Genomic DNA, 19,735 nt, shown 5'->3' on the forward strand with positions numbered 1-19,735 from the left:
ATTAAATAATTTGATTCCCACTGAGTCCCAAAAGTCTCTGGTGTAGACTGCTGAACGGTCAGCATTTGGGAAATTAATCAGAGTCCATTCTAAGAGGTTTTTTAGCTCTTGTTTAGGTACTTGTCTTGAACCAGAGCTTATAAGTAAATGCTTAAGTTGCTTATAGAGATCTCTGTCACGGGCAGAGTGAATTTGTCCCATTATTAGACCAGTATGATACTCACGTAGATGATGTCGCAGGAGCAGTGTCCTTAGTCAGAGGTCCGTCGTGGGGGGCTGGCCAGGCACTCCACTCAGCACTCAGGACGCTGCTTTTCGGTCCTTTCTCAGAGCTCCGGTTTTAGGCGTCGCTTGGCAACGGCTTTCCGTGCTCAGGACCTCACGGGTGGGTCCGCACTGAGCTCCAGCGCGGGCGGTGCTGAGCACTACTCGCCTGTGCTCGGGGCGCGCGGCAGGGTCCCTCCGTAGAGCTCCGGCCGGCACTGCTTAGCAGCGTGTCCGTGCTCGAGGGGTGATACGGCAGACTTCCTCAAAGAGCTCCAGGTAGCCGCTGCGCAGCAGTGGCCGTCTGTGCTCGAGGACTGCCAGGCAATTCCCTCCAAGAGCTCCAGGTAATCCCCGTGCTCGAAGGCTGCCTCGGCAGAATTATAGAGCTCCAGCTTTTACGATGCGCAGCAACGGTATGCCGTGCTCACGACACGTTCTAGGTGGCTATAATTGGTCCTTTAGTTACCGTCCATGGAGAAGTCTCCCACAGATGGAGAAAGCTGAACCGGGCGTTCAATCACGTTGTGCGCCAGACTGCAGGTTCTGGGTGTGGGTTCGGCAATCACGATGGGCGCCAGACTGTAGGAGCTTCTTGTGGGTTCGGTCGGACCGGGCGTAGACGGACGGAGACGAGAGATCTCTATAGGCAGATCTTGGGACATGCGGTTTATTGCAAAGGGCGTGGGTATAGGGGCACTGCTTAGAGCTGCAGCTGGCAGCTCTGAGCAGGCCCAAGAGAGCAAGAGAGTAAGCGAGTAAGTAAGGAGAGAGAGAGAGAGTGTAAGAGTGTGCGAAGAGTAAGAGAGGAAAGGAATGGAATAGAATAGAATAGAATGCTGAAGTCCTGGTTACAATACAATAAATCATCTTCTGTACTGAATATTCTAATTGTCACTAACCAATCTAATACAAGATACAAATCCTATAGCATTTACATACAGCCTATAAGAGTTCTTATATTACCATAGAGTGTTACATCTTAACTCCTAAAAACTACTCTTTGGACCCCTTCTGCTGAGCTAGTAGGGTCTGCTCTGACCCTTGGACCTGCCTGCAAGCAGAGGGTATTGTTCAATCAAGAGGGGATTACCTTCAGTCGGCCATACCATTGTTTTCCAGTTGTTCAGTAACTAAGACTTGGTATTTCAAAAGTGGCTTTCATTTCGATGTTGCCTGTAGTTTTCACATTCCCAAAATCTTTTGTCAGGCAATCATATTTATAAGGCTTTCCTGTTTCATCTTCCCCAACAGAGGGCATTCAGATCTCGGTCTTTTACAATTTCGCCTCTCATAGAGAGAATATTAGCTAGGAGTCGAGGTCCTGCCCCGTAGTCCATAGCTTCTGTGCTGCGGGTATTCGCTCGGCCGCGCGAAAATACGGTCTCCGGCCATTCAGCTTTGAGGTTTAGCCCCCGGCTTTACTCGGCTTTGGGACTTATCCTCCGGCCTTCTATTCTGCTTTGAGACCAGGCCCCCGGCTTTACTCGGCTTTGGAGCCACCCGCTCTGGTTCCCCTGGCTCCGCCGCACCGACACGATGAAATTCAGAGTCTTACCGCATTGAAGCGAACCTGCCTGAAGCAAAACTCACTCGGGTCCCTGCCGTTCGGGCGCCACGTGTAGCGGGGGCGGTCCCAGGAGCAGGGGAATCCAGCCAGAGTCACGACACGAACACCGATACAATTTGAGCATCGTGCTCCAGTTTTATTATTCGGTTACACCAAGTTATACTTTTTTCCAAAGTTCACGCCCCTTTCCCACGCGAAAGCCTCTAAGCAGCAGGGGAGCTGACCAGTGTATACCTTTTCCCAAGGCTGTTCAAGGCTGCCAGCTAGCAGGTGCCTTGCAAGCCTGTTTTCAGCCTGAGGCCCCATCAGGGGTACTTCTGCAACCGCCCTGGGATGCCCAAGCCCTCCTGGGGTATCCTATATTCCACAAGGAATCCCTCTATACCTGGGAGCAAAGGGTCCTCCTCATCTTCATCTTTAGGACTATCTCTGGGAGCATCTCTAGGAACTGCGGTTTTCTCCTTTCCCATTTGGAGCAAAAGTCCTCATCGCTTCCATCTCTCCCTGTCCAAACTTCTCATGAAATTACAGCTGCGTCAGCATCTGCCTATCTCAGCGCAGGTGCTTTTGCTTACGAGCTGAACACTCCACCGCCCATATCTTCATGGAATTACAACAAGATACTCTGATATATCATAGCTTCACAACAGACTTTCAGCTTTAAGCATCTCCTGACCTCTGCCAGACAGCGGTGCCGCTTTTGCTGAAATCTTGGCCGCAGTGGAGGCGGGGGGGGGGGAGGGGAGCCAAGCCGCTCTGGCTGCCCACAGCCCTGCTGGGGGGGGGTCATCCTGGAGCCGTGGCTCAGCCCGGCCTGGCCCGAGCAGGGGCCAGGCGCACTGGCCCCCGTTTGGGCCCCGTGGCCACCTGTCCCAGCACCAGAAATGAGAGAGAGCTTGGGGGGGGAGTTTGTCTATTCTTAAGTGTGTATCACAGAGGCGGTCACAACTTTAAGTGGCTTAAAGAATTGTCCATATTCAAACTGGCCAGCTGATAGGTTCTATCAGGTCCCAGAGGAAGCTGTAAGCACCCCTTAGCAAGGACATCCCTTCTGGGACTATGCTTGCTAACCTATGACAATGAGTTATTAGTGCAATGTGAGTCCAGGTATAACACGCCAATCCTTTCAGTGAAGAAAGCTGATCGTAAAAGTTATCGGTGAGTCCAAGATTGGAGGGCAATTAACAAAATTACAGAGGACATACACCCACTGGAAGCCAATCCATACACACTTTTGACCACACTGACAGATGAATTAGGGTGGTTTACTGTTGTGGACCTGAAGGATGCCTTTTTCTGCATTCCTGAGCATAAAAACAGCCAGGATCTTTTTCCTTTTGAGTGGGAGAATCCTGAAACGGGGAAGAAAAATCAGCTTACTTGGACAGTCCTACCCCAGGGTTTCAAGAATAGCCCAACAATATTTGGAAACCAGTTAGCAAAGGAATTAGAAGATTGGAGGAGACAAGAGCCAGGAGGGGTTATCCTTCAGTATGTTGATGACATCTTGATTGCAGCTGTAGTGGGTTCAGTTTGTAACCGGGCAGAAACACCAATTAGAGTGTAGTGGTTTGGTCCAAAATACTCATTACTCTTTACCTTCTGTGAGATAAGAATTAGGAGAAAGCAAAGCAGGCACCGAACGTAAAAGAATATAAAGAAGTTTATTAACAGACCTAAAAGAAAGGAAAAAAAAAAATCAGACCACACCTTCAGAACACTTCTCCCCCCACCTTTCTCCCTTCTCCCACTGACAATGTAAAAAGACACCCCTTGAGATTTTCAGTCAGTTTACCACTTCCATAATAACCTTGTTCAGTTCACTTAGGGAGAGGAGTCTCTCTTGCTCATGCTATGAACACATTATCACAACGAGACAGCTGCCCGGGTTGGTTCTCTGCTCGCTTGTGAGAGTCCCTTCCCCCAACTTGCAGCTTTCCCCCACAACTGCTTTCGAGGGTCCAATCTTGAGCTATTGGGGTACCATTGTAAGGTTGAGCTGTTCAAAAACAAAGGTTCTCTTCACCCATCTCTGGGAGCATCTTCATCTCTAGGAATAGAGGCCCTCCCCCTTCCCTGGGAGCAAAAAGCGTCCCCAGCATCTTCATCTCTAGGACTATCTCTAGGAGTATCTCTAGGAACAGAGGTCTTCTCCTTCCGATTGGAGCAAGAATCCTCATCGCTTCTATCTCTCCCTGTTCAAACTTCTCATCAAATTACAGCTGCTTCAGCATCTGCTTATTTCAGCACAAGTACTTTTGCTCACAAGTACAGTTTGAACGCTCCACCCCCCATGCTTTCATGAAATTACAACGGGTACTCTGATATATCATAGTCTATCACCACCATAGCTTTACAACAGAATTTCAGCTTCTAAGCATGTCCTCTTTCTCCTCCCTCAGGGTTTCAGCTCTTCTTTCTTTACTTAATGTCTGCAGGCTTCATGTCTTCTGGAGGAAACTTACAGCACTAAAAGGGTTAATCTCACCCGGCCCCACAGCTGGAGTTCGCTTATCGCTGTTGGTCACATGATCTTTGCTGGGCAGCGGGCAGCTTCAGCTGAATCTTCGGCAGCACTGGAGAGGAGGTGTAGAGACGGGCCAAGCCATATGCATGTAACAGGGCTGTGGGGGGGCCGCGGGTGGAACAGGGCCTCACAGCTCCAGGATGTCTGTGTCCCGGCCCTGCCCAGGCTCGCTGAGGCCCGTATGGGGCAAGCCCAGTTACCTGTCCCAGGGACGGAAAGCAAGAGAGCTTCCCCGGGGTTTGTCTATTCTTAAATGTGGACCACAGAGGCGGTGAAAATTTTAAGTGGCTTAAAAAATTGTCAATATGCAAACTAGCCAGTTGATAGGCTCTGTCAGGTCATAGAGGAAGCTGTAAGCACCTCTTTGCAAGAAAATCACTTCCGGAGTTATGCTAACCCATGACAGCAGCTAAGACCAGAGATGACTGCATCCAATTCACTATAAGCTTGTTAAACTTTTTGGGACAGAGGGGGTACAGAGTTTCCAAAGACAAGGCACAGATTGCCAAGGAAGCAGTAATTTACTTGGGGCTTGAGATCTTCTGTGGACACCAGCAGCTCAGCAAAGAATGGAAGGAAGCCATCTGCTGCCTTCCAGAGCCACACAATGTGAGAGAGATGCAAGATTTTCTGGGAATGGTAGGTTGGTGTCGGTTGTGGATAGCAAATTATGCGTTGTTGGTGAAACCCTTATATGGAGCAATAAAAGCAGCTGAAAATGGCATTATAATTTGGACTGAAAGCACTAGGGCTGCATTTAAACAGCTGAAACACTCTCTAATGTCAGCTCCAGCACTGGGATTACCAGACTTGACTAAGCCTTTTGAACTTTTTACACGAGAGACTTAATGTGGCACTGGGCGTATTAGCACAGCGCCTCGGAAGCCAACGGAGGGCTGTGGCCTATTTTTCCACACAGCTAGACAATGTTAGCCAAGGGTGGCCTGGGTGTTCGAAGGCCGTGGCAGCTGCTGTCATCCTGATTCAAGAGGCCCGGAAACTCACCCTTGGAGAACACATTGTAGTGTATGTGCCACATGCAGTAGCAGCTGTACTGGAACAGAAAGGAGGACATTGGCTGTCCAGCAACCGAATGCTTAGATATCAGTCACTGCTGTTAGAACAGGATGATGTTACCCTGAAAACAACTTCTGTTGTTAACCCTGCCATGTTTCTGTCCTCTACCTTAACTGACGATGTGCCTGAGCATGACTGTTTGCCAACAATCGAGGAGGTCTATTCCAGCAGACCAGACCTGATGGACATGCCCCTAGAAAATCCAGACTGGGAGCTGTTTACAGATGGGAGCAGCTTCATGAGAAATGGTAAACGAATGACAGGTTATGCAGTAACAACCCAGGACAAGGTGATCGAGGCGAAGGCCTTGCCATCAGATGTGTCATCGCAGAAAGCTGAACTGATTGCACTGTTGAGGGCCCTGGACCTGAGCGAAGGAAAGAAGGCAAATATATGGACTGACTCTAAATATGCATTTAGTGTTGTCCATGCCCATGGAGCCATCTGGAAGGAGAGAGGACTGTTGAACGCTCAAGGTAACCAGATCAAACACGCTGAACAAATCCTTGCCCTCTTAGAGAGCATAAAAAAACCCACAGAAGTAGCTGTCATGCATTGTAGGGGTCACCAGAAAGGGAAAACCACTCCAGAATTGGGAAATCGCTTTGCTGATGAAACAGCAAAAAGGGCTGCAGAAAAAGGTATTCTTGCAGTAATTCTACAAAAAAAGATTGATTTGTCAGGTTTCACCCCAAAATATGGTCAGGCAGACCACAAGTTAATGAAGTTTCTTAAGGCTGAGATCATAGAAAATGGATGGGCTGTTACACCTGCAAATCAAGTTGTAGTCCCACCTCTAATTCTTCAAGAGCTAGCTGAAAGAGAACATGAAAGCACACATTTTGGAGTTGAAAACCTGAAACATCTGAAAAAGGTAGTCATAGGAAAGGGAATGACAGATATTGTACAATCAGTAGTGAGCAAGTATGAAATCTGCTGCAAAAACAATCCTGATACGAGGAAAAGAATTGTATTAGGAGTAACAAAGGCAGGGGATCTTCCTGGAGATTACTGGCAAATGAACTTTGCTGAGTTACCACACAAAGAAGGATACAGGTACATACTGGTATTGGTTGACACCTTCAGTGGATGGCCTGAAGCTTATCCCTGTCGCGCTAACACAGCCAAGGAGGTCGTGAAAGTTTTGCTTAATCATATAATACCAAGGTTTGGGGTTCCTTTGGGTATGTCCTCGGATAGGGGACCACATTTTGTTGCAAATGCGATTCAAGAAGTTAGCCAGATTTCGGGAATTGCTTGGGATCTGCACACACCTTACAGACCCCAAGCAAGTGGTAAAGTGGAACGCATGAATGGGACCCTTAAGGCACAAATTAATAAAATGTGTCAAGAGACGTCCATGACGTGGGTTCAGGCCTTGCCTATAGCTTTACTGAGGATCCACATACAACCGAGGTGGAGGGGTAACATCAGTCCTTATGAAATATTGTATGGCAGGCCATATCAAATTCCACATATACCAGGAGAAATTCATATGAGGGAAAAACTTGATTTGCAGAGATATCTAATGGCTTTAGGTTCTACTTTGCAGAAGCTCCAGAATTACATCGTGTTATCCAGACGCATAGGACTGGACACTCCTGCACATTCCTTCCAGCCTGGAGACTGGGTCTATGTCAAGTGGTGGGACAATGATCCTCTACAGGCCAAATGGAGAGGACCATTCCAGATTCTGCTGACCACCCTCACCACAGTCAAAGTCACTGGCAAAGGACCCTGGTGTAGGTTACGGACGGTCGGAGACGAGAGATCTCTGAAGTCAGATCTTTGAACATGCGGTTTATTGCAAAGGGCGTGGGTATAGGGGCACTGCTCAGAGCTGCCAGACTCAGCTCGGAGCAGGCCCAAGAGAGCAAGAGAGTAAGCGAGTAAGAGAGAGAGAGAGAGAGCGAGTATGAGAGTGGAAGAGAGGAGTGGAAAAGGGATGGACTCTTGGTTACAATACAATAAATCATCTTCTGTACTGAATATTCTAATTGTCACTAACCAATCTAATACAAGATACAAATCCTATAGCATTTACATACAGCCTATAAGAGTTCTTATATTACCATAGAGTGTTACATCTTAACTTCTAAAAACTACTCTTTGGACCCCTTCTGCTGAGCTAGTAGGGTCTGCTCTGACCCTTGGACCTGCCTGCAAGCAGAGGGTATTGTTCAATCAAGAGGGGATTACCTTCAGTCGGCCATACCATTGTTTTCCAGTTGTTCAGTAACTAAGACTTGGTATTTCAAAAGTGGCTTTCATTTCGATGTTGCCTGTAGTTTTCATATTCCCAAAGACATTCATTTGGATACAAAACTAATGATTGACATGTGAACTGAAGTGAAAAGATCAACAAAATTTCTTTACAATTTGAGAATTAACTTAGATCTTTCATTAGATAACATTCAAAGCTGATTGTATCTTCCACACCCTGGTTCCATGGTTACCAAACTGACCCTGGATTAAAGATTGTTTATAATGATTGTAATTAAAATTCTTGTTTATAGATATATACTGCAGTTAGAGACATATTATTAGTAGATATTTAGAATATTTGGAATAGACTCTCGACTAGATAGAGGCCTTTTCAAGCCTCTAAAGGGGGGGAAATGATGCCTTAGGTTTTAACTTTTATATTTTTCAAATTCTGTTCTGCTTAGTGTGTGTAGAGGGATTCCTTGTGGAACAGGGGCATATGATACCCCAGGAGAGCTTGGGCACCCCAGGGTTGTTGCAGAAGTACCCCTGACGGGGCCTCAGGCTGAAGATAGGCTTGCAAGGCACCTGCTAGCTGGCAGCCTTGAACAGCCTTGGGAAAAGGTATACACTGGTCAGCTCCCCCACTGCTTAGAGGCTTTCTCGTGGGAAAGGGGCGTGAACTTTGGAAAGTATAACTTGGTGTAAGTGAACAATAAAGCTGGAGCACGATGCTCAAATCGTATCGGTGTTCGTGTCGTGACTCTGGCTGGTTCCCCTGCACCCGGGACCCGCCCCTGCTAAACCTGGCACCTGAACAGGGACCTGAGTGAGTTTTGCTACATGCAGGTTCGCTTAAATGCGGTAAGACTCCGATTCATCGTATCGGTGCTGAAGCCTGGGGAACCAGAGCAGGTGGCCCCAAAGCCGAGTAAAGACGGGGGCCCAGTCTCAAAGCCGATTAAAAGGCCAGAGGATAAGTCCCAAAGCTGAGAAAAGCCAGGGGCTAAGCCTCAAAGCTGAGTGGCCGGAGACCGTAGTTCGCGCGGCCGAGCGAATACCCGCAGGTGGGAAGCTATGGATTACGAGGCGGGGACTCGACTCCTAGCTAGTATCCTCTCTAAGAGAGGCGAGATTGTGAAAGACCAAGATCTTAATGCCCTCTTTACGTGGGCCCGGGAACATGGATTATTGAGATACACTTCACTTTTGTTTTCGACCGAAGCGTGGTGGGAAGTAGGGAACGAATTGTGGCTGTCCACGATTGAGGGTGGAAAGGAAGCTAAAGAAGCTAAGGCTCTCAGATTAACTTGGAGAGTAGTAACTAACACTCTTGCAGAGATGAAAGCAGAGAGGACAGTGGCCGCGGCTGCCATGGAGGCTTTAGGGAGTGGCGGCTCCGGGAGTGGTGGCTCCGGGAAGGGAACAGACGGAGGTCTTACAAAGTGGCGGCCGGAGACCAGGGCGGAGTCCAGGGTTGCATGGTTCTTCGAGCTGGCCACGGGAAGACCGATTAAGGGCACAGCAACACCCGTACATTCGTTGCAGGAGTTGCTGGACTCAGCGGGGAAGGAAGTTACCCCTCCGATGTCTGAGGGAGAAATGGCTGCAAAGGCGGAAGCAGAGCCACCCGACTCAGGGGACAGAGCGCAGGCGGGCGAAGGAGAAACGAGCGGTCCTAGCGCACGGCCGAAAGTGGCAGCGCGCCACCCCCCTCTGCTGGACAGCGGAGCAACATCTGACTGCGAAGCAGCCTCTGCAGTTTCATTGCCTGCAGAGACAGAGCCAGCCAGGGCTGCCGGGGGTCAGCCCCAAGAGGAAGAGAAGCACCGAGAGATGATGCATGAAGTAATCAAAAAGCTTGCTGAATTGTCCACACGGCAGGACACGCTGGAGTCGATGGCTTGTGACACCACACCATCAGCACCGTGGAGTCCTGTGGCCCCACCGGTCAAGATAGCCACCAGAACTCCTACATTCCCATCAGGAGGACCAGGCACAGTGCCTACAGCTCCTCCCTTCCCGCGAGGGGAGGTGCAGCCATCGCATCCATCAGCCCCGACGGTGAGGACTGACCCAGTGCCAGATGTCCCGTATCCTATTGATTTCATCAACATCTCACAATTGTTATTAACCCCTTCACAGTTCCTGCTTTGGGAGCCAACGTGGAAGTGGCTAGCACAAGAAGAAGCTAGCAAACACCAAGGTGACACACAAGATCCACTGTATGCGATCCAAGCCAACATGCTAACTGGGAGCAGGGCTTATGGAGCGATGGTGACGCAACTGACCATGCCCGTAGTCATTCATCAGTTGTCACAGACTCTTGCCCACAAAGCCTTGTTGTCAGTACCTGAAAAGAAGAAGTCACCTCCTTTTGCAGCAGTCCGACAGGGGCTGTCAGAGCCATAGGATCAGTTCATCGACCGTCTGTCAGCAGCCTTGAAGGATGCAACTGAGCTCTCTGAAGAGCTCCAAGAGCAAATGTTCCGAACCCTTGCCTTTGAAAATGCTAATAGGCAAACTAAGACAATTCTTGCCACGCTGCCCCAGGGAGCAGCAGGTGCTACCTGTGCGGAGCAGTCATCTCAAACAGCTGCCTTTACCGCAACGCTGCAGAATGTCCTGCAATGATAGGGACAAGTCATCGCCGCAGCACTGACCAGAGGGGTGCCCAACAAGTGGTGCCATGCTGCGCATACAGGACCCCGAAGCCAGAAGGCGCAGTCAGCATCGGCTCCTGAGGAAAGTGACGCCGCTACTACCATAACAGCTGGAACTCCGGGAACTCCGTCCTGAGAAGCCTTGGGAGAGGCTGCAGACGTGGCTGAGTGAGGGGGCTGAGAACTTGCCAGATCCACCACTCTCCGTAACAGGAGAGACAGCGAGACCCTGTGGCGAATGTAACAGCTGCCCTGGGTGGTTGCTAGTGACTTGTGGTGGGTGTCGGGGAACCCTCTACGAAGGCAAAACCAAGAAGGGGAGTTGCATAAATTCTTGGGTATAGCACAAGACACAGAGGTAGGGTGGGAAATTGTTTTTTGACTGTCTTGAGACAAGGGCATTAACGGACATCTTCGATCGGCTGTCCGCCCATTTAGATCAAGTGAAGGCAGTTAATTTGGCTAGCATCTATGTTTTTACCTGGTGCTTCAGCAGCCTGGGCTCACACAATTTTACATAAACTTGCTTGCTGGGCGAGGGATGAGCTAAATGTAACTTTGCAGATGCTTGACAAGCTAAGCGCAGATGTTACTAGTGTTAGACATGCAGTATTACAAAATCGGGCTGCCATTGATTTTCTACTATTAGCTCACGGCCACGGCTGTGAAGAGCTCCTGGGTATGTGCTGTATGAATCTTTCTGACCACTCTGTCCCAATTCACAAGCACCTCTCTGACCTCCAGAGGGGCCTACACAACCTTCGGGAGACAGACGACCCTATTGGAGATTGGCTTAAGGGTCTGGCTATGACTGGATGCTTGTATACCTTGGTAGTAGAAGGCTGCTGATTGCTATTTGCAGGTATATTAGGCTTAATAGTACTGGGTGTATTTTTTCTTGCATTAAAGTGGGGCTGCAAAAGATCATTGACCAGACCTGGGTTGCCCAAAAAGGAAAACAGGGGATATGTAGAGGAATTCCTTGTGGAACAGAGGCGTAGGATACCCCAGGAGAGCTTGGGCATCCCAGGGTTGTTGCAGAAGTACCCCTGACGGGGCCTCAGGCTGAAGATAGGCTTGCAAGGCACCTGCTAGCTGGCAGCCTTGAACAGCCTTGGGAAAAGGTATACACTGGTCAGCTCCCCCGCTGCTTAGAGGCTTTCTCGTGGGAAGGGGGCGTGAACTTTGGAAAGTATAACTTGGTGTAAGTAAACAATAAAGCTGGAACACAATGCTCAAATCGTATCGGTGTTCATGTCGTTACTCTGGCTGGATTCCCCTGCACCCCGGACCCCCCCCCCCCCCGCTAAAAGTGTGTAACTCTGAAAGTTTCTTGTAGCCTGTTAATTTCTACTCTCTCATGCTAGGTAGACATAAGAAAGCCTCTCTGGGTCTGCTTTCCAAAGACACCCGGACTGTCCTAGGCCAAAAAGTATAAACCAAAGAGCCTCTAAAGGGGGCTAAGCTGAAGGCAAAACTGAAGCTTTAATTGGAGAACTAACCCTTATATGCAAATGAACCAAACCTATAAAAGTGTGAAGAACTCGTGACCCGTTGTCCATCTTGGGGTCCATCTTGGCAATAGCCTCTCGCTCCCCAGGGTGTACCTTTGAAGGTCTTTCAAATAAATACCTTCCTTTATTCCCTTACTCCTGTCTAGTCTCTGTTTCTAGGTGGCCTCTCAAGGCATCAGAACAACCATCTGCCTGTCTCTCTGCAGGGACTGCGGCGGCAGCGGTGGCGGCGGAGGTGGCAGTGGCACAGCTCCTCCACTTCCTACCCCCACCCCCGCGGCGGTCCCTCTCCTCTATCCCCCACCCCCAACTGTGCGAGCTTCCCCGGTGGCTGAACGGGGTGGGGGAAGACCCCCCCCCGCCACACAAGGCTGGGGCTGCCATATCTACGTCTGTCATATCAATTTTTTCTGTAAGGTTAGCCTGCGGCAGCCCTGTTTTCTCTTTTTTCCTTCTTCTCAAAGCCATCTCCAAACTGCTTTTCTCTATCACATGTGCCTCTTCTCTGTTCAGATACATAGTAAAAAGCTCTGCATATCTTAATTCATCAAATCTGCGTAATGATCTAAGTTCTACCATCAGGTCAGTAATGAGATCATTCTCCAAGCTACCAAAGTGAGGCCAACTTCCCTGACTAAAGTTGGCCAAACCTGTGTAGATTGCCTAATCAATTCTCGTGTGTTCAGACTAGTTCTCCGCCCCATCAGCCATCTCCAGTGTTTTATTATCTGTTCTAAAGCACTGTTATGGGGAATTTTTACATTTTCATTTGAAGAAAGACCACTCATGTTTACTCACAAACAGGAAAACTCTGCTGGAGAAAAGCTTTTAACTCTGGAATTCAGCCTGCAATCTGGCCTTGGAATTCCCACTTCCCAGGCAATTTATCTAGCCTGCTACAATACAAACTACAGCACTTTAAAACTACTAGAAGCAACCAACTTTAACAAGTAATAAATGCACGTGCGTGAATATCGGCTCCTGGTGGGATTCGGACCTGCAGCCTCTCAACTTCCCAACCAACCAGCTTCTCAAGCCTCTGAGCCACTCCTGCAGCTGTACAGACTCTAGCCTCTGGGCTCTTGTGGATTCAATGGAGGGCGTCCCCTCCTTTCCACAGTTCTGCAGGGGAAAGGTCCAAGTTTTCCCCTTTCGCGGGCCTCTCTGCCCACTCCCAAACCCCAACCCCTCCACCTCCATCAGAGATCTTCTCTAGTGCTAGCACAATACCAGTCCCTTTTTACTCACCTTCCTTTCTGTGCTTCTGCCTTTCCGTGCTGGGTCCTAAAGCCCTGGTCACAATCCTGGATTGTCGCGTCGGCCTCTGTAGTTTGCCGGCAGAAAGACGGGAGCAAAGCGAAGATCTTTTTCAACTCAAGACTGCGAGTTTCAAGGTCTGTAGGGTCCCTTCGTGGGTTGCCAGCTAACTGATGCCTTTTCCTGGTCCTAAAATCAAGAGTCAAACACTGTTAGAAGGGAAAAAGGGATTTTACCTTGGTATTTATTTTAAGGATCCTTAGGTGCGCTATGTCCAGGTGGAATGCACTGAAATGCACACCACAATGTACACACCGGATAGATTGGATATAACATTATAGGTCTTACTAATTAGCATATCTATCAGAGATTCCCCAATGAGATGCTCAAGTGAGCCCCCCTCTCCGAGGAACCTTCCCCCTGGATGGTCCTATCACAGTTTACAGAATGTGTTCTGGAGAGGACCTTGGTGTCTGGGGCTTCTAAGATGTTTAGTCTCCTAATTTAACAAAATAAATCTAAGAATGTCATGTCATCATGTGCTCTGTTTCTCAGGAGAGAGACGGAGAGTTAAAATTCTTTGCTTTTTAGCTATCCTGCTGGCTGAGGCAAGAAAGTTTTTTCCCTGGGACTTTGGCTTCTTCTTCTTTTTTTCTGGACTGTTCAGCAACACCAGAACATCACCAGGAGGCCTTACACTGTGGCCCGGGGGGGCCAAAGCAGCACTCCGGCTCTGGAGAGAGCAAAGCCACACCTACAGAAAGGACTCGGGTTTTCTCCACAGCGAGAGGTTTTATTATTTAATATTATTCATTTTATTTTTTGGTGCCTGCATGCATCCTGCTTGTTAAATAAACAGGGTTTTTTTCACTTTCCTCCAAGGAATTTCCTTCCGAACCTGGTGGGGGTGGGGCTGCTGAAATCTGTCTTCTGTTAGAGGATACATTCATTTTGGACATTTTCCTCCAAACTTGTCTCAAACCAGGACAAACTAATATAGCAACAAAGTTTGTAATAGTAGAATTAAGTGTATATTAGCAAAATAGATGTGATAAATGTATTAAGAATAGCATGCTGTGTTTATAACCCTAAGATAAGGAAACCGCAAGTCATGTAAGACCCCTTAGGACTGTAACTTTAGATAAATGACCAAAATAAGGGCGGATGATGAACTTGTAAACATAATGATGAACTTGTAAACATATAATGACAAAGTGGTAACTGTATAAAAGACCTCTGTAAGATGGCCATGGCGGATACCCACATGGAGGTGTTTGCACCTGTGTGCTCCCAGCCTGGCCAATAAAGGTGTGCTTTACTTTACAGTACCTTGCTGTGGAGTAGGTTCCTTTGAATCAGTTGATAGCTCCGAATTTGCGGGGATTGGGAGATCAGGGACCTGTGGGGGGGAAGAGTCCCATCGCACTGCCGCCATCGCCAGCACTGCCCCCAGCACTGTGGCAGAGGCTGCCTGTCTTTTTTCAGATGCGGCTGTCCATTTTGCAGCCTCTGCCATTTGTGTCTGCCCTCCTATGTGATTCAAAGGAATCTACTCCGCAGTAAGGTACTGTAAAGTAAAGCACGCCTTTATTGGCCTGGCAGGGGGAAGCATGCAGGGGTTTGCACCTCCATATGCATGTCCACCATGGTCATCTTACAGAGGTTATTTATACGTTTCCAAGTTCAGCATCTGCCCTTTTTGTTCATTTGTCTAAAAGTTACAGTCTTAAGGGGTTGGGGTCTTACATAACTTGTGGTTTCCCTATCTTAGGGTTACAAACACAGCATGCTATTCTTACCTAATACATTCATCACACATCTATTTTGCTAATACACACATAGTTTTGCTATTACACACTTTGTTGCTATATTAGTTATACTTCATCTATAATTGTATATTGATTATGTTCCTATTCTCTTATTACATTTTTCTGCCCTTTGTGACAGTTTTTCTATTTGTCATTAAAACCGCAGTTAGTATGCATCTTCCTTCTTATCGCTTAGCCCATAGGGGTTAAGCCCTTGATTTGCAGAAAAGCGGTTAGCCAAACCCATTAGCTCGCATTCCTTTCCCTTATCATCTTAGTCCACTCTGGTTTGTTATTTTCAAGAGCAGTTAGCATTAGGCATAGCATCTAGTATTCACTTATCATCATAGCCCCTTCCAGGGCTAGGCTTCTTGTCTTGCAAAAGCAATTGCAGCCAACACCCAACTTTTATTAATCTATACGTTCTACTAAGGTGCTTATGTTAAAGGAGTCCTGTGTTTCACTATGCATACCCGAGTGCTTCTGGGGTGGCTCTGGGATAGCTCTGATTTTGCAGTCGGGAAAATATCACAGGCCCCCAAGAGAAAAGAAAGGCAGGCTCAGCCTCCCTATAAAAGCGAACCTGCCAGCACAGACTCCGACACCTCCTCTGAAGTGGAGGAAACTGAGGAAAAAGCCTCTGTTGCAACTGGAAAGAGAAGGGGAAAGAGAGCACAGGAGGTCATAGAGGCCTCTAGCCCTGTCGCTGGACATACCAGGTCCAAAAGAGAAGACGTTGTTATATAAGCCCTCTTGAGACAAGCTATGGGTGGTGTACGAAAAATCACACTATGAAAAGCCAGTGTCCATAAAAGACACAAAGGAGTCATGCAACTTTATTCAAATAAAGGGAGAGAGGCCACTGGGGCACAAGCCTGCAGGGTTTTCTCTCAAGTTTTTAGAGGGTGCAGCCTCCTTTTATCCTAAACTCCCGGCTGCATGTTGCCCTCTTCCTTTCCCCATTGGCTGAGGTACTAGGAAGGTACAGCCTTCCTGAACCACCTACCACATATCCCCCCTTGAACCTGTTATTTTACCCCAAAGTTCAGAAGTTCAGGCTTCTGCAGACCCACTTGTCTGATTCAGGGGTCAAGCTGTCTGGGGTCTGTAACAAACCTGCTGCTTGAACTTAGAAGAGACATTAAGACACATTTCAAAGACATTAACACCCATACATTCACCCATCGAATTGTTTCTAAAGACATCTTCCCTATCAATCCCTCCTCTTCTTCTTCCTCAATTTACTTTTACAAACTGTAGTTATTATTAACTTAAACAACCTGGCACGGTATAAAGATTAATATTTGAAACACCCCCTCTGTAGTGGTTTGATTCAAAATATCCATTACTTACTTATTTTCCTTCTGTGAGATAAGAATTAGGAGAAAGCAAAGCAGGCACAAAACTTAAAAGAATATAAAGAAGTTTATTAACAAACCTAAAAGAAAGAAAAAGTCAGACTAAACCTTCAGAACACTTCTCCTCCCCCCACCTTTCTCCCTTCTCCCACTGACAATGTAAAAAAACAACCTTTGAGATTTCCAGTCAGGTTACCACTTCTATAATAATCTTTTTCAGTTCACTTAGGGAGAGGAGTCTCTCTTGCTCATGCTATGGAGACATCTCCACAAGAAACAGTTCTCTCATGGCTTCAATGTCACAGCGAGACAGCTGCCTGGGTTGGTTCTCTGCTCGCATGTGAATGTCCCTTCCCTTGACTTACAGCTTTCCCCACAACTGTTTTCAAGGGTCCAATCTTTGCTAATGGGGTACCATTTTAAGGATGAGCTGTGCAGAAGCAAAGGTTCTTTTCACCTATCTCTGGGAGCATCTTAATCTGTAGGAACAGAGGTCTTCTCCTTCCCTGGGAGCAAGGGTCCTCCTCACTTTCATCTCTCCCTGTTCATGCTTATCATCAAATTACAGCTACTTCAACATTTGCTTATTTCAGCACAAGTACTTTTGCTAACAATTACAGTAATTTGCTTGTTTCAGCACAGATAGTTTTGCTCACAATTGCAATTTGAACACTTCACCCCCCCATGCTTTCATGAAATTACAACAGGTACTCTAATGTATCATAGTCCATCACCATAGCTTTACAACAGAATTTCAGCTTCTAAGCTTGAAGCATCTCCTCTTTCTCCTCCCTCAGGGTTTCAGCTCTTCCTTCTTCACTGACTTTGGTGTCTCTATGGTGTTTTCTTCACTTGCCTTCACCTTCCCTCTGACTCGGGAGAGGATTGATGTCTGAAGGCTTTATCTGTTCTGGAGGGAACTTACAACTCTAAAAGGGTTAATCTCACCCAGACCCCGCAGCTGGAATTCGCTTATTGCTGTTGGTCACATGATCTTTTCCTGGCAGAGGCCTCAGATGCAGCGGTCTCAGATGAATTTTAGGCTGCACTGGGGGGGCTGGCCAAGCTGCGCCTCAGGGCCTCCTGCATGGAGCAGGGCTGCGGGTGGAACAGGGCCACATGGCTCCAAGATGGCTGTCTCCCGGCCCGGCCCGAGCCGAGCAGGGCCTGGCCTGGCCCCGCTGGGCTGCACGGGTCCCCCAGTTACCTGTCCAAAAGCCGGAAGCAAGAGAGACTTTCCCGGGCTCTGTTCGTTCTTAAATGTGGATCACAGAGGCGTGTCAAACTTCTTAAGTGGCTTAAAAAAGTTGCCAATATTCAAACTAGCCAGTTGATTGGTTCTGTTGGGTCATAGAGGAAGCTGTAAGCACCTCTTTGCAAGACAATCACTTCCGTGGCTGATGGAGCCCTCTTTACTAAAAACCCAAACTATACTAAACCATGACACCCTCCCAACTTTTCTACGTCTGGCCCCTGCACCAGGTGTGCCAAGTAAATACAGAGAATAAAGTAGACAATGACAGTTCATATTAGCCCACTAATGACTAGAGGTCCTTGTAGATGATCCATGGCTACTGACAGCCGAGGTTTTGAAACATAGATTTAGAAGAAACATAAAGATTTTAGTTAAAGGCTAGCTGTGTTGAAATTAGTTAGAATAGGAAGGAATTTGGGCCCAGCTAGAGTTGAGAGAGCTGGACCTGAAATGGGTTTTAAGATGTTAGTAACTGATTACCAAATAACTGATGATCTGTCATTTGTATGTTTGCTTAGCTGTACTTAGAACGAGGAATAGAAACATTGATAAGTTGGTGTAGGGAACAAGGACAATTACCTTGGTGGGAACCCATTCAAAAGTCACGCAAGAGGAAACTTAGAGTTCACTAAAGTAATTAGGATTGTTCAGAGAGGCGAAAAGGTCAAAATAAGGAAGATGAGCATACTTCATTTTTTTAAGACCACTGACCCAGTTCAAGACCACCGACTCAATTCAGAACACACACTACGCATGCTTAATGACATTTAAACTCATTTCCATACGAAGCAGAGAATGTGAGGTGTTAAGGTTATGAATATGCATTTGTATTTTGGATATTCATAATTTTTGTAAATAAAAAGCTTTGTGTTTGCTTGGATTGGGGCCCTGCGTCTTAGGGAGCTATCCCACGCAGTGCCTGGTGCCAAATAAAACATGCACTTTCTAACTCTAAACTGTTAGAGATTTTTTGCCTGTCTCAGTTGGATATTGATATTAGATCGATATTCATATTTTGGTAAATCATTTTGGCGACTCTGGTGGGACCCTGCTCTATCTGGCCGAGGGGCCAGGGGTCCGGGGACCCTCCTCGGGTGCCCACCCCGCATTTTTGGGGAGAGAGGGCTCCTTGATCCTCTGACACCCCGGGGAGAGACCAGGACCTGCCGGAACCACGGACAAAGAGGTATGTTTTAAAATTAAAGGGGTACCTTAAAGAAGGCAGCTTGTAAGACACAGCGGGACGCCCTGTGCGAAGCGGAAGCCTGGGAGAGTTTGGTTGTAAGTGTCCACGGAAAGTAGAGTAATTTTTTTAACGGAGCGGGTAACGGCTCCAAAGGTTCATCTCCCGTAAGGGGAGTAGAGCTGCCTCTGTTTCCCAGGGAGGGGAACGAGGTACAGGGGCGCTGCCTTGGTCTCTCGTGGAGGAGAGCTGGGCGCGCAGCGTGGGTGGCCGTGCAGCATGTGTGACTGCAGAATTCAAGCAGCTGCAAGAACTCTGGCTTGGTTTGTTCCCGTAGAGGCGAGCGAGGACTTCGTGGTTGCACACTGGAGGAGTACGGGCAGTAGCGGTGGGAGAGCCATCGGCTCCGGTCTGGTCGGTGGCTTAAAAGCAGCATTGGCTTGTAGTTTGGGATACGAGTGGTGAACAGAGAGAGAGAGACTAACTTTATTTTGAGTGCTGTGAGCATGCATTAGAGACGTGCCAGAGGTCTACAGGGGCCTCTTTGGGTCAAAGAGTATGGACCCCCTAGGCTGCCCAAGCCCTGTAGGGGTATGGTGGCTGGGTTATGCCAAAAGGGTTTGTTGGAATTAGCAGTGCGTTGTGTGTGTGATTAGTTTGTGAGAGTTTGTATTGTATGTGTTTTGATTTGTGTGTATTTGGAGCGGATCAGCCACGTATTTGTGTGAAAAAGTTATAAAAGTTTGTGTTTAGCGGAGTTGGCGGAAGGATTTTTGTGCTTGAGAGAGCGGAGAGATTTTTTTGTGTCTAGAGAGTGGGTTGCAAGAAAAGAATTAAGTAGTGTGCATGAGCTTTGTGTGAATGGCGGTGGTGAAATTTGGTTAAGGTATTAGTGAAAAAGTGGTAATTGTGTGTTTAAAAGTTGTTAAATTTGTGTTTAAAGGAGCGAGCGGAGCTAGTTTGAAACTATGTCCGGCGTCACTTTGGCGACCGGCAGAGTCATTTGAGTTTGTAGCTTTGGATTTTTGTTTTGTAAGTTTTTAGTATATTTTGA

The sequence above is a fragment of the Corvus moneduloides genome, chromosome W, assembly GCF_009650955.1.
Source record: "Corvus moneduloides isolate bCorMon1 chromosome W, bCorMon1.pri, whole genome shotgun sequence".
Lineage (NCBI taxonomy): Eukaryota > Metazoa > Chordata > Aves > Passeriformes > Corvidae > Corvus > Corvus moneduloides.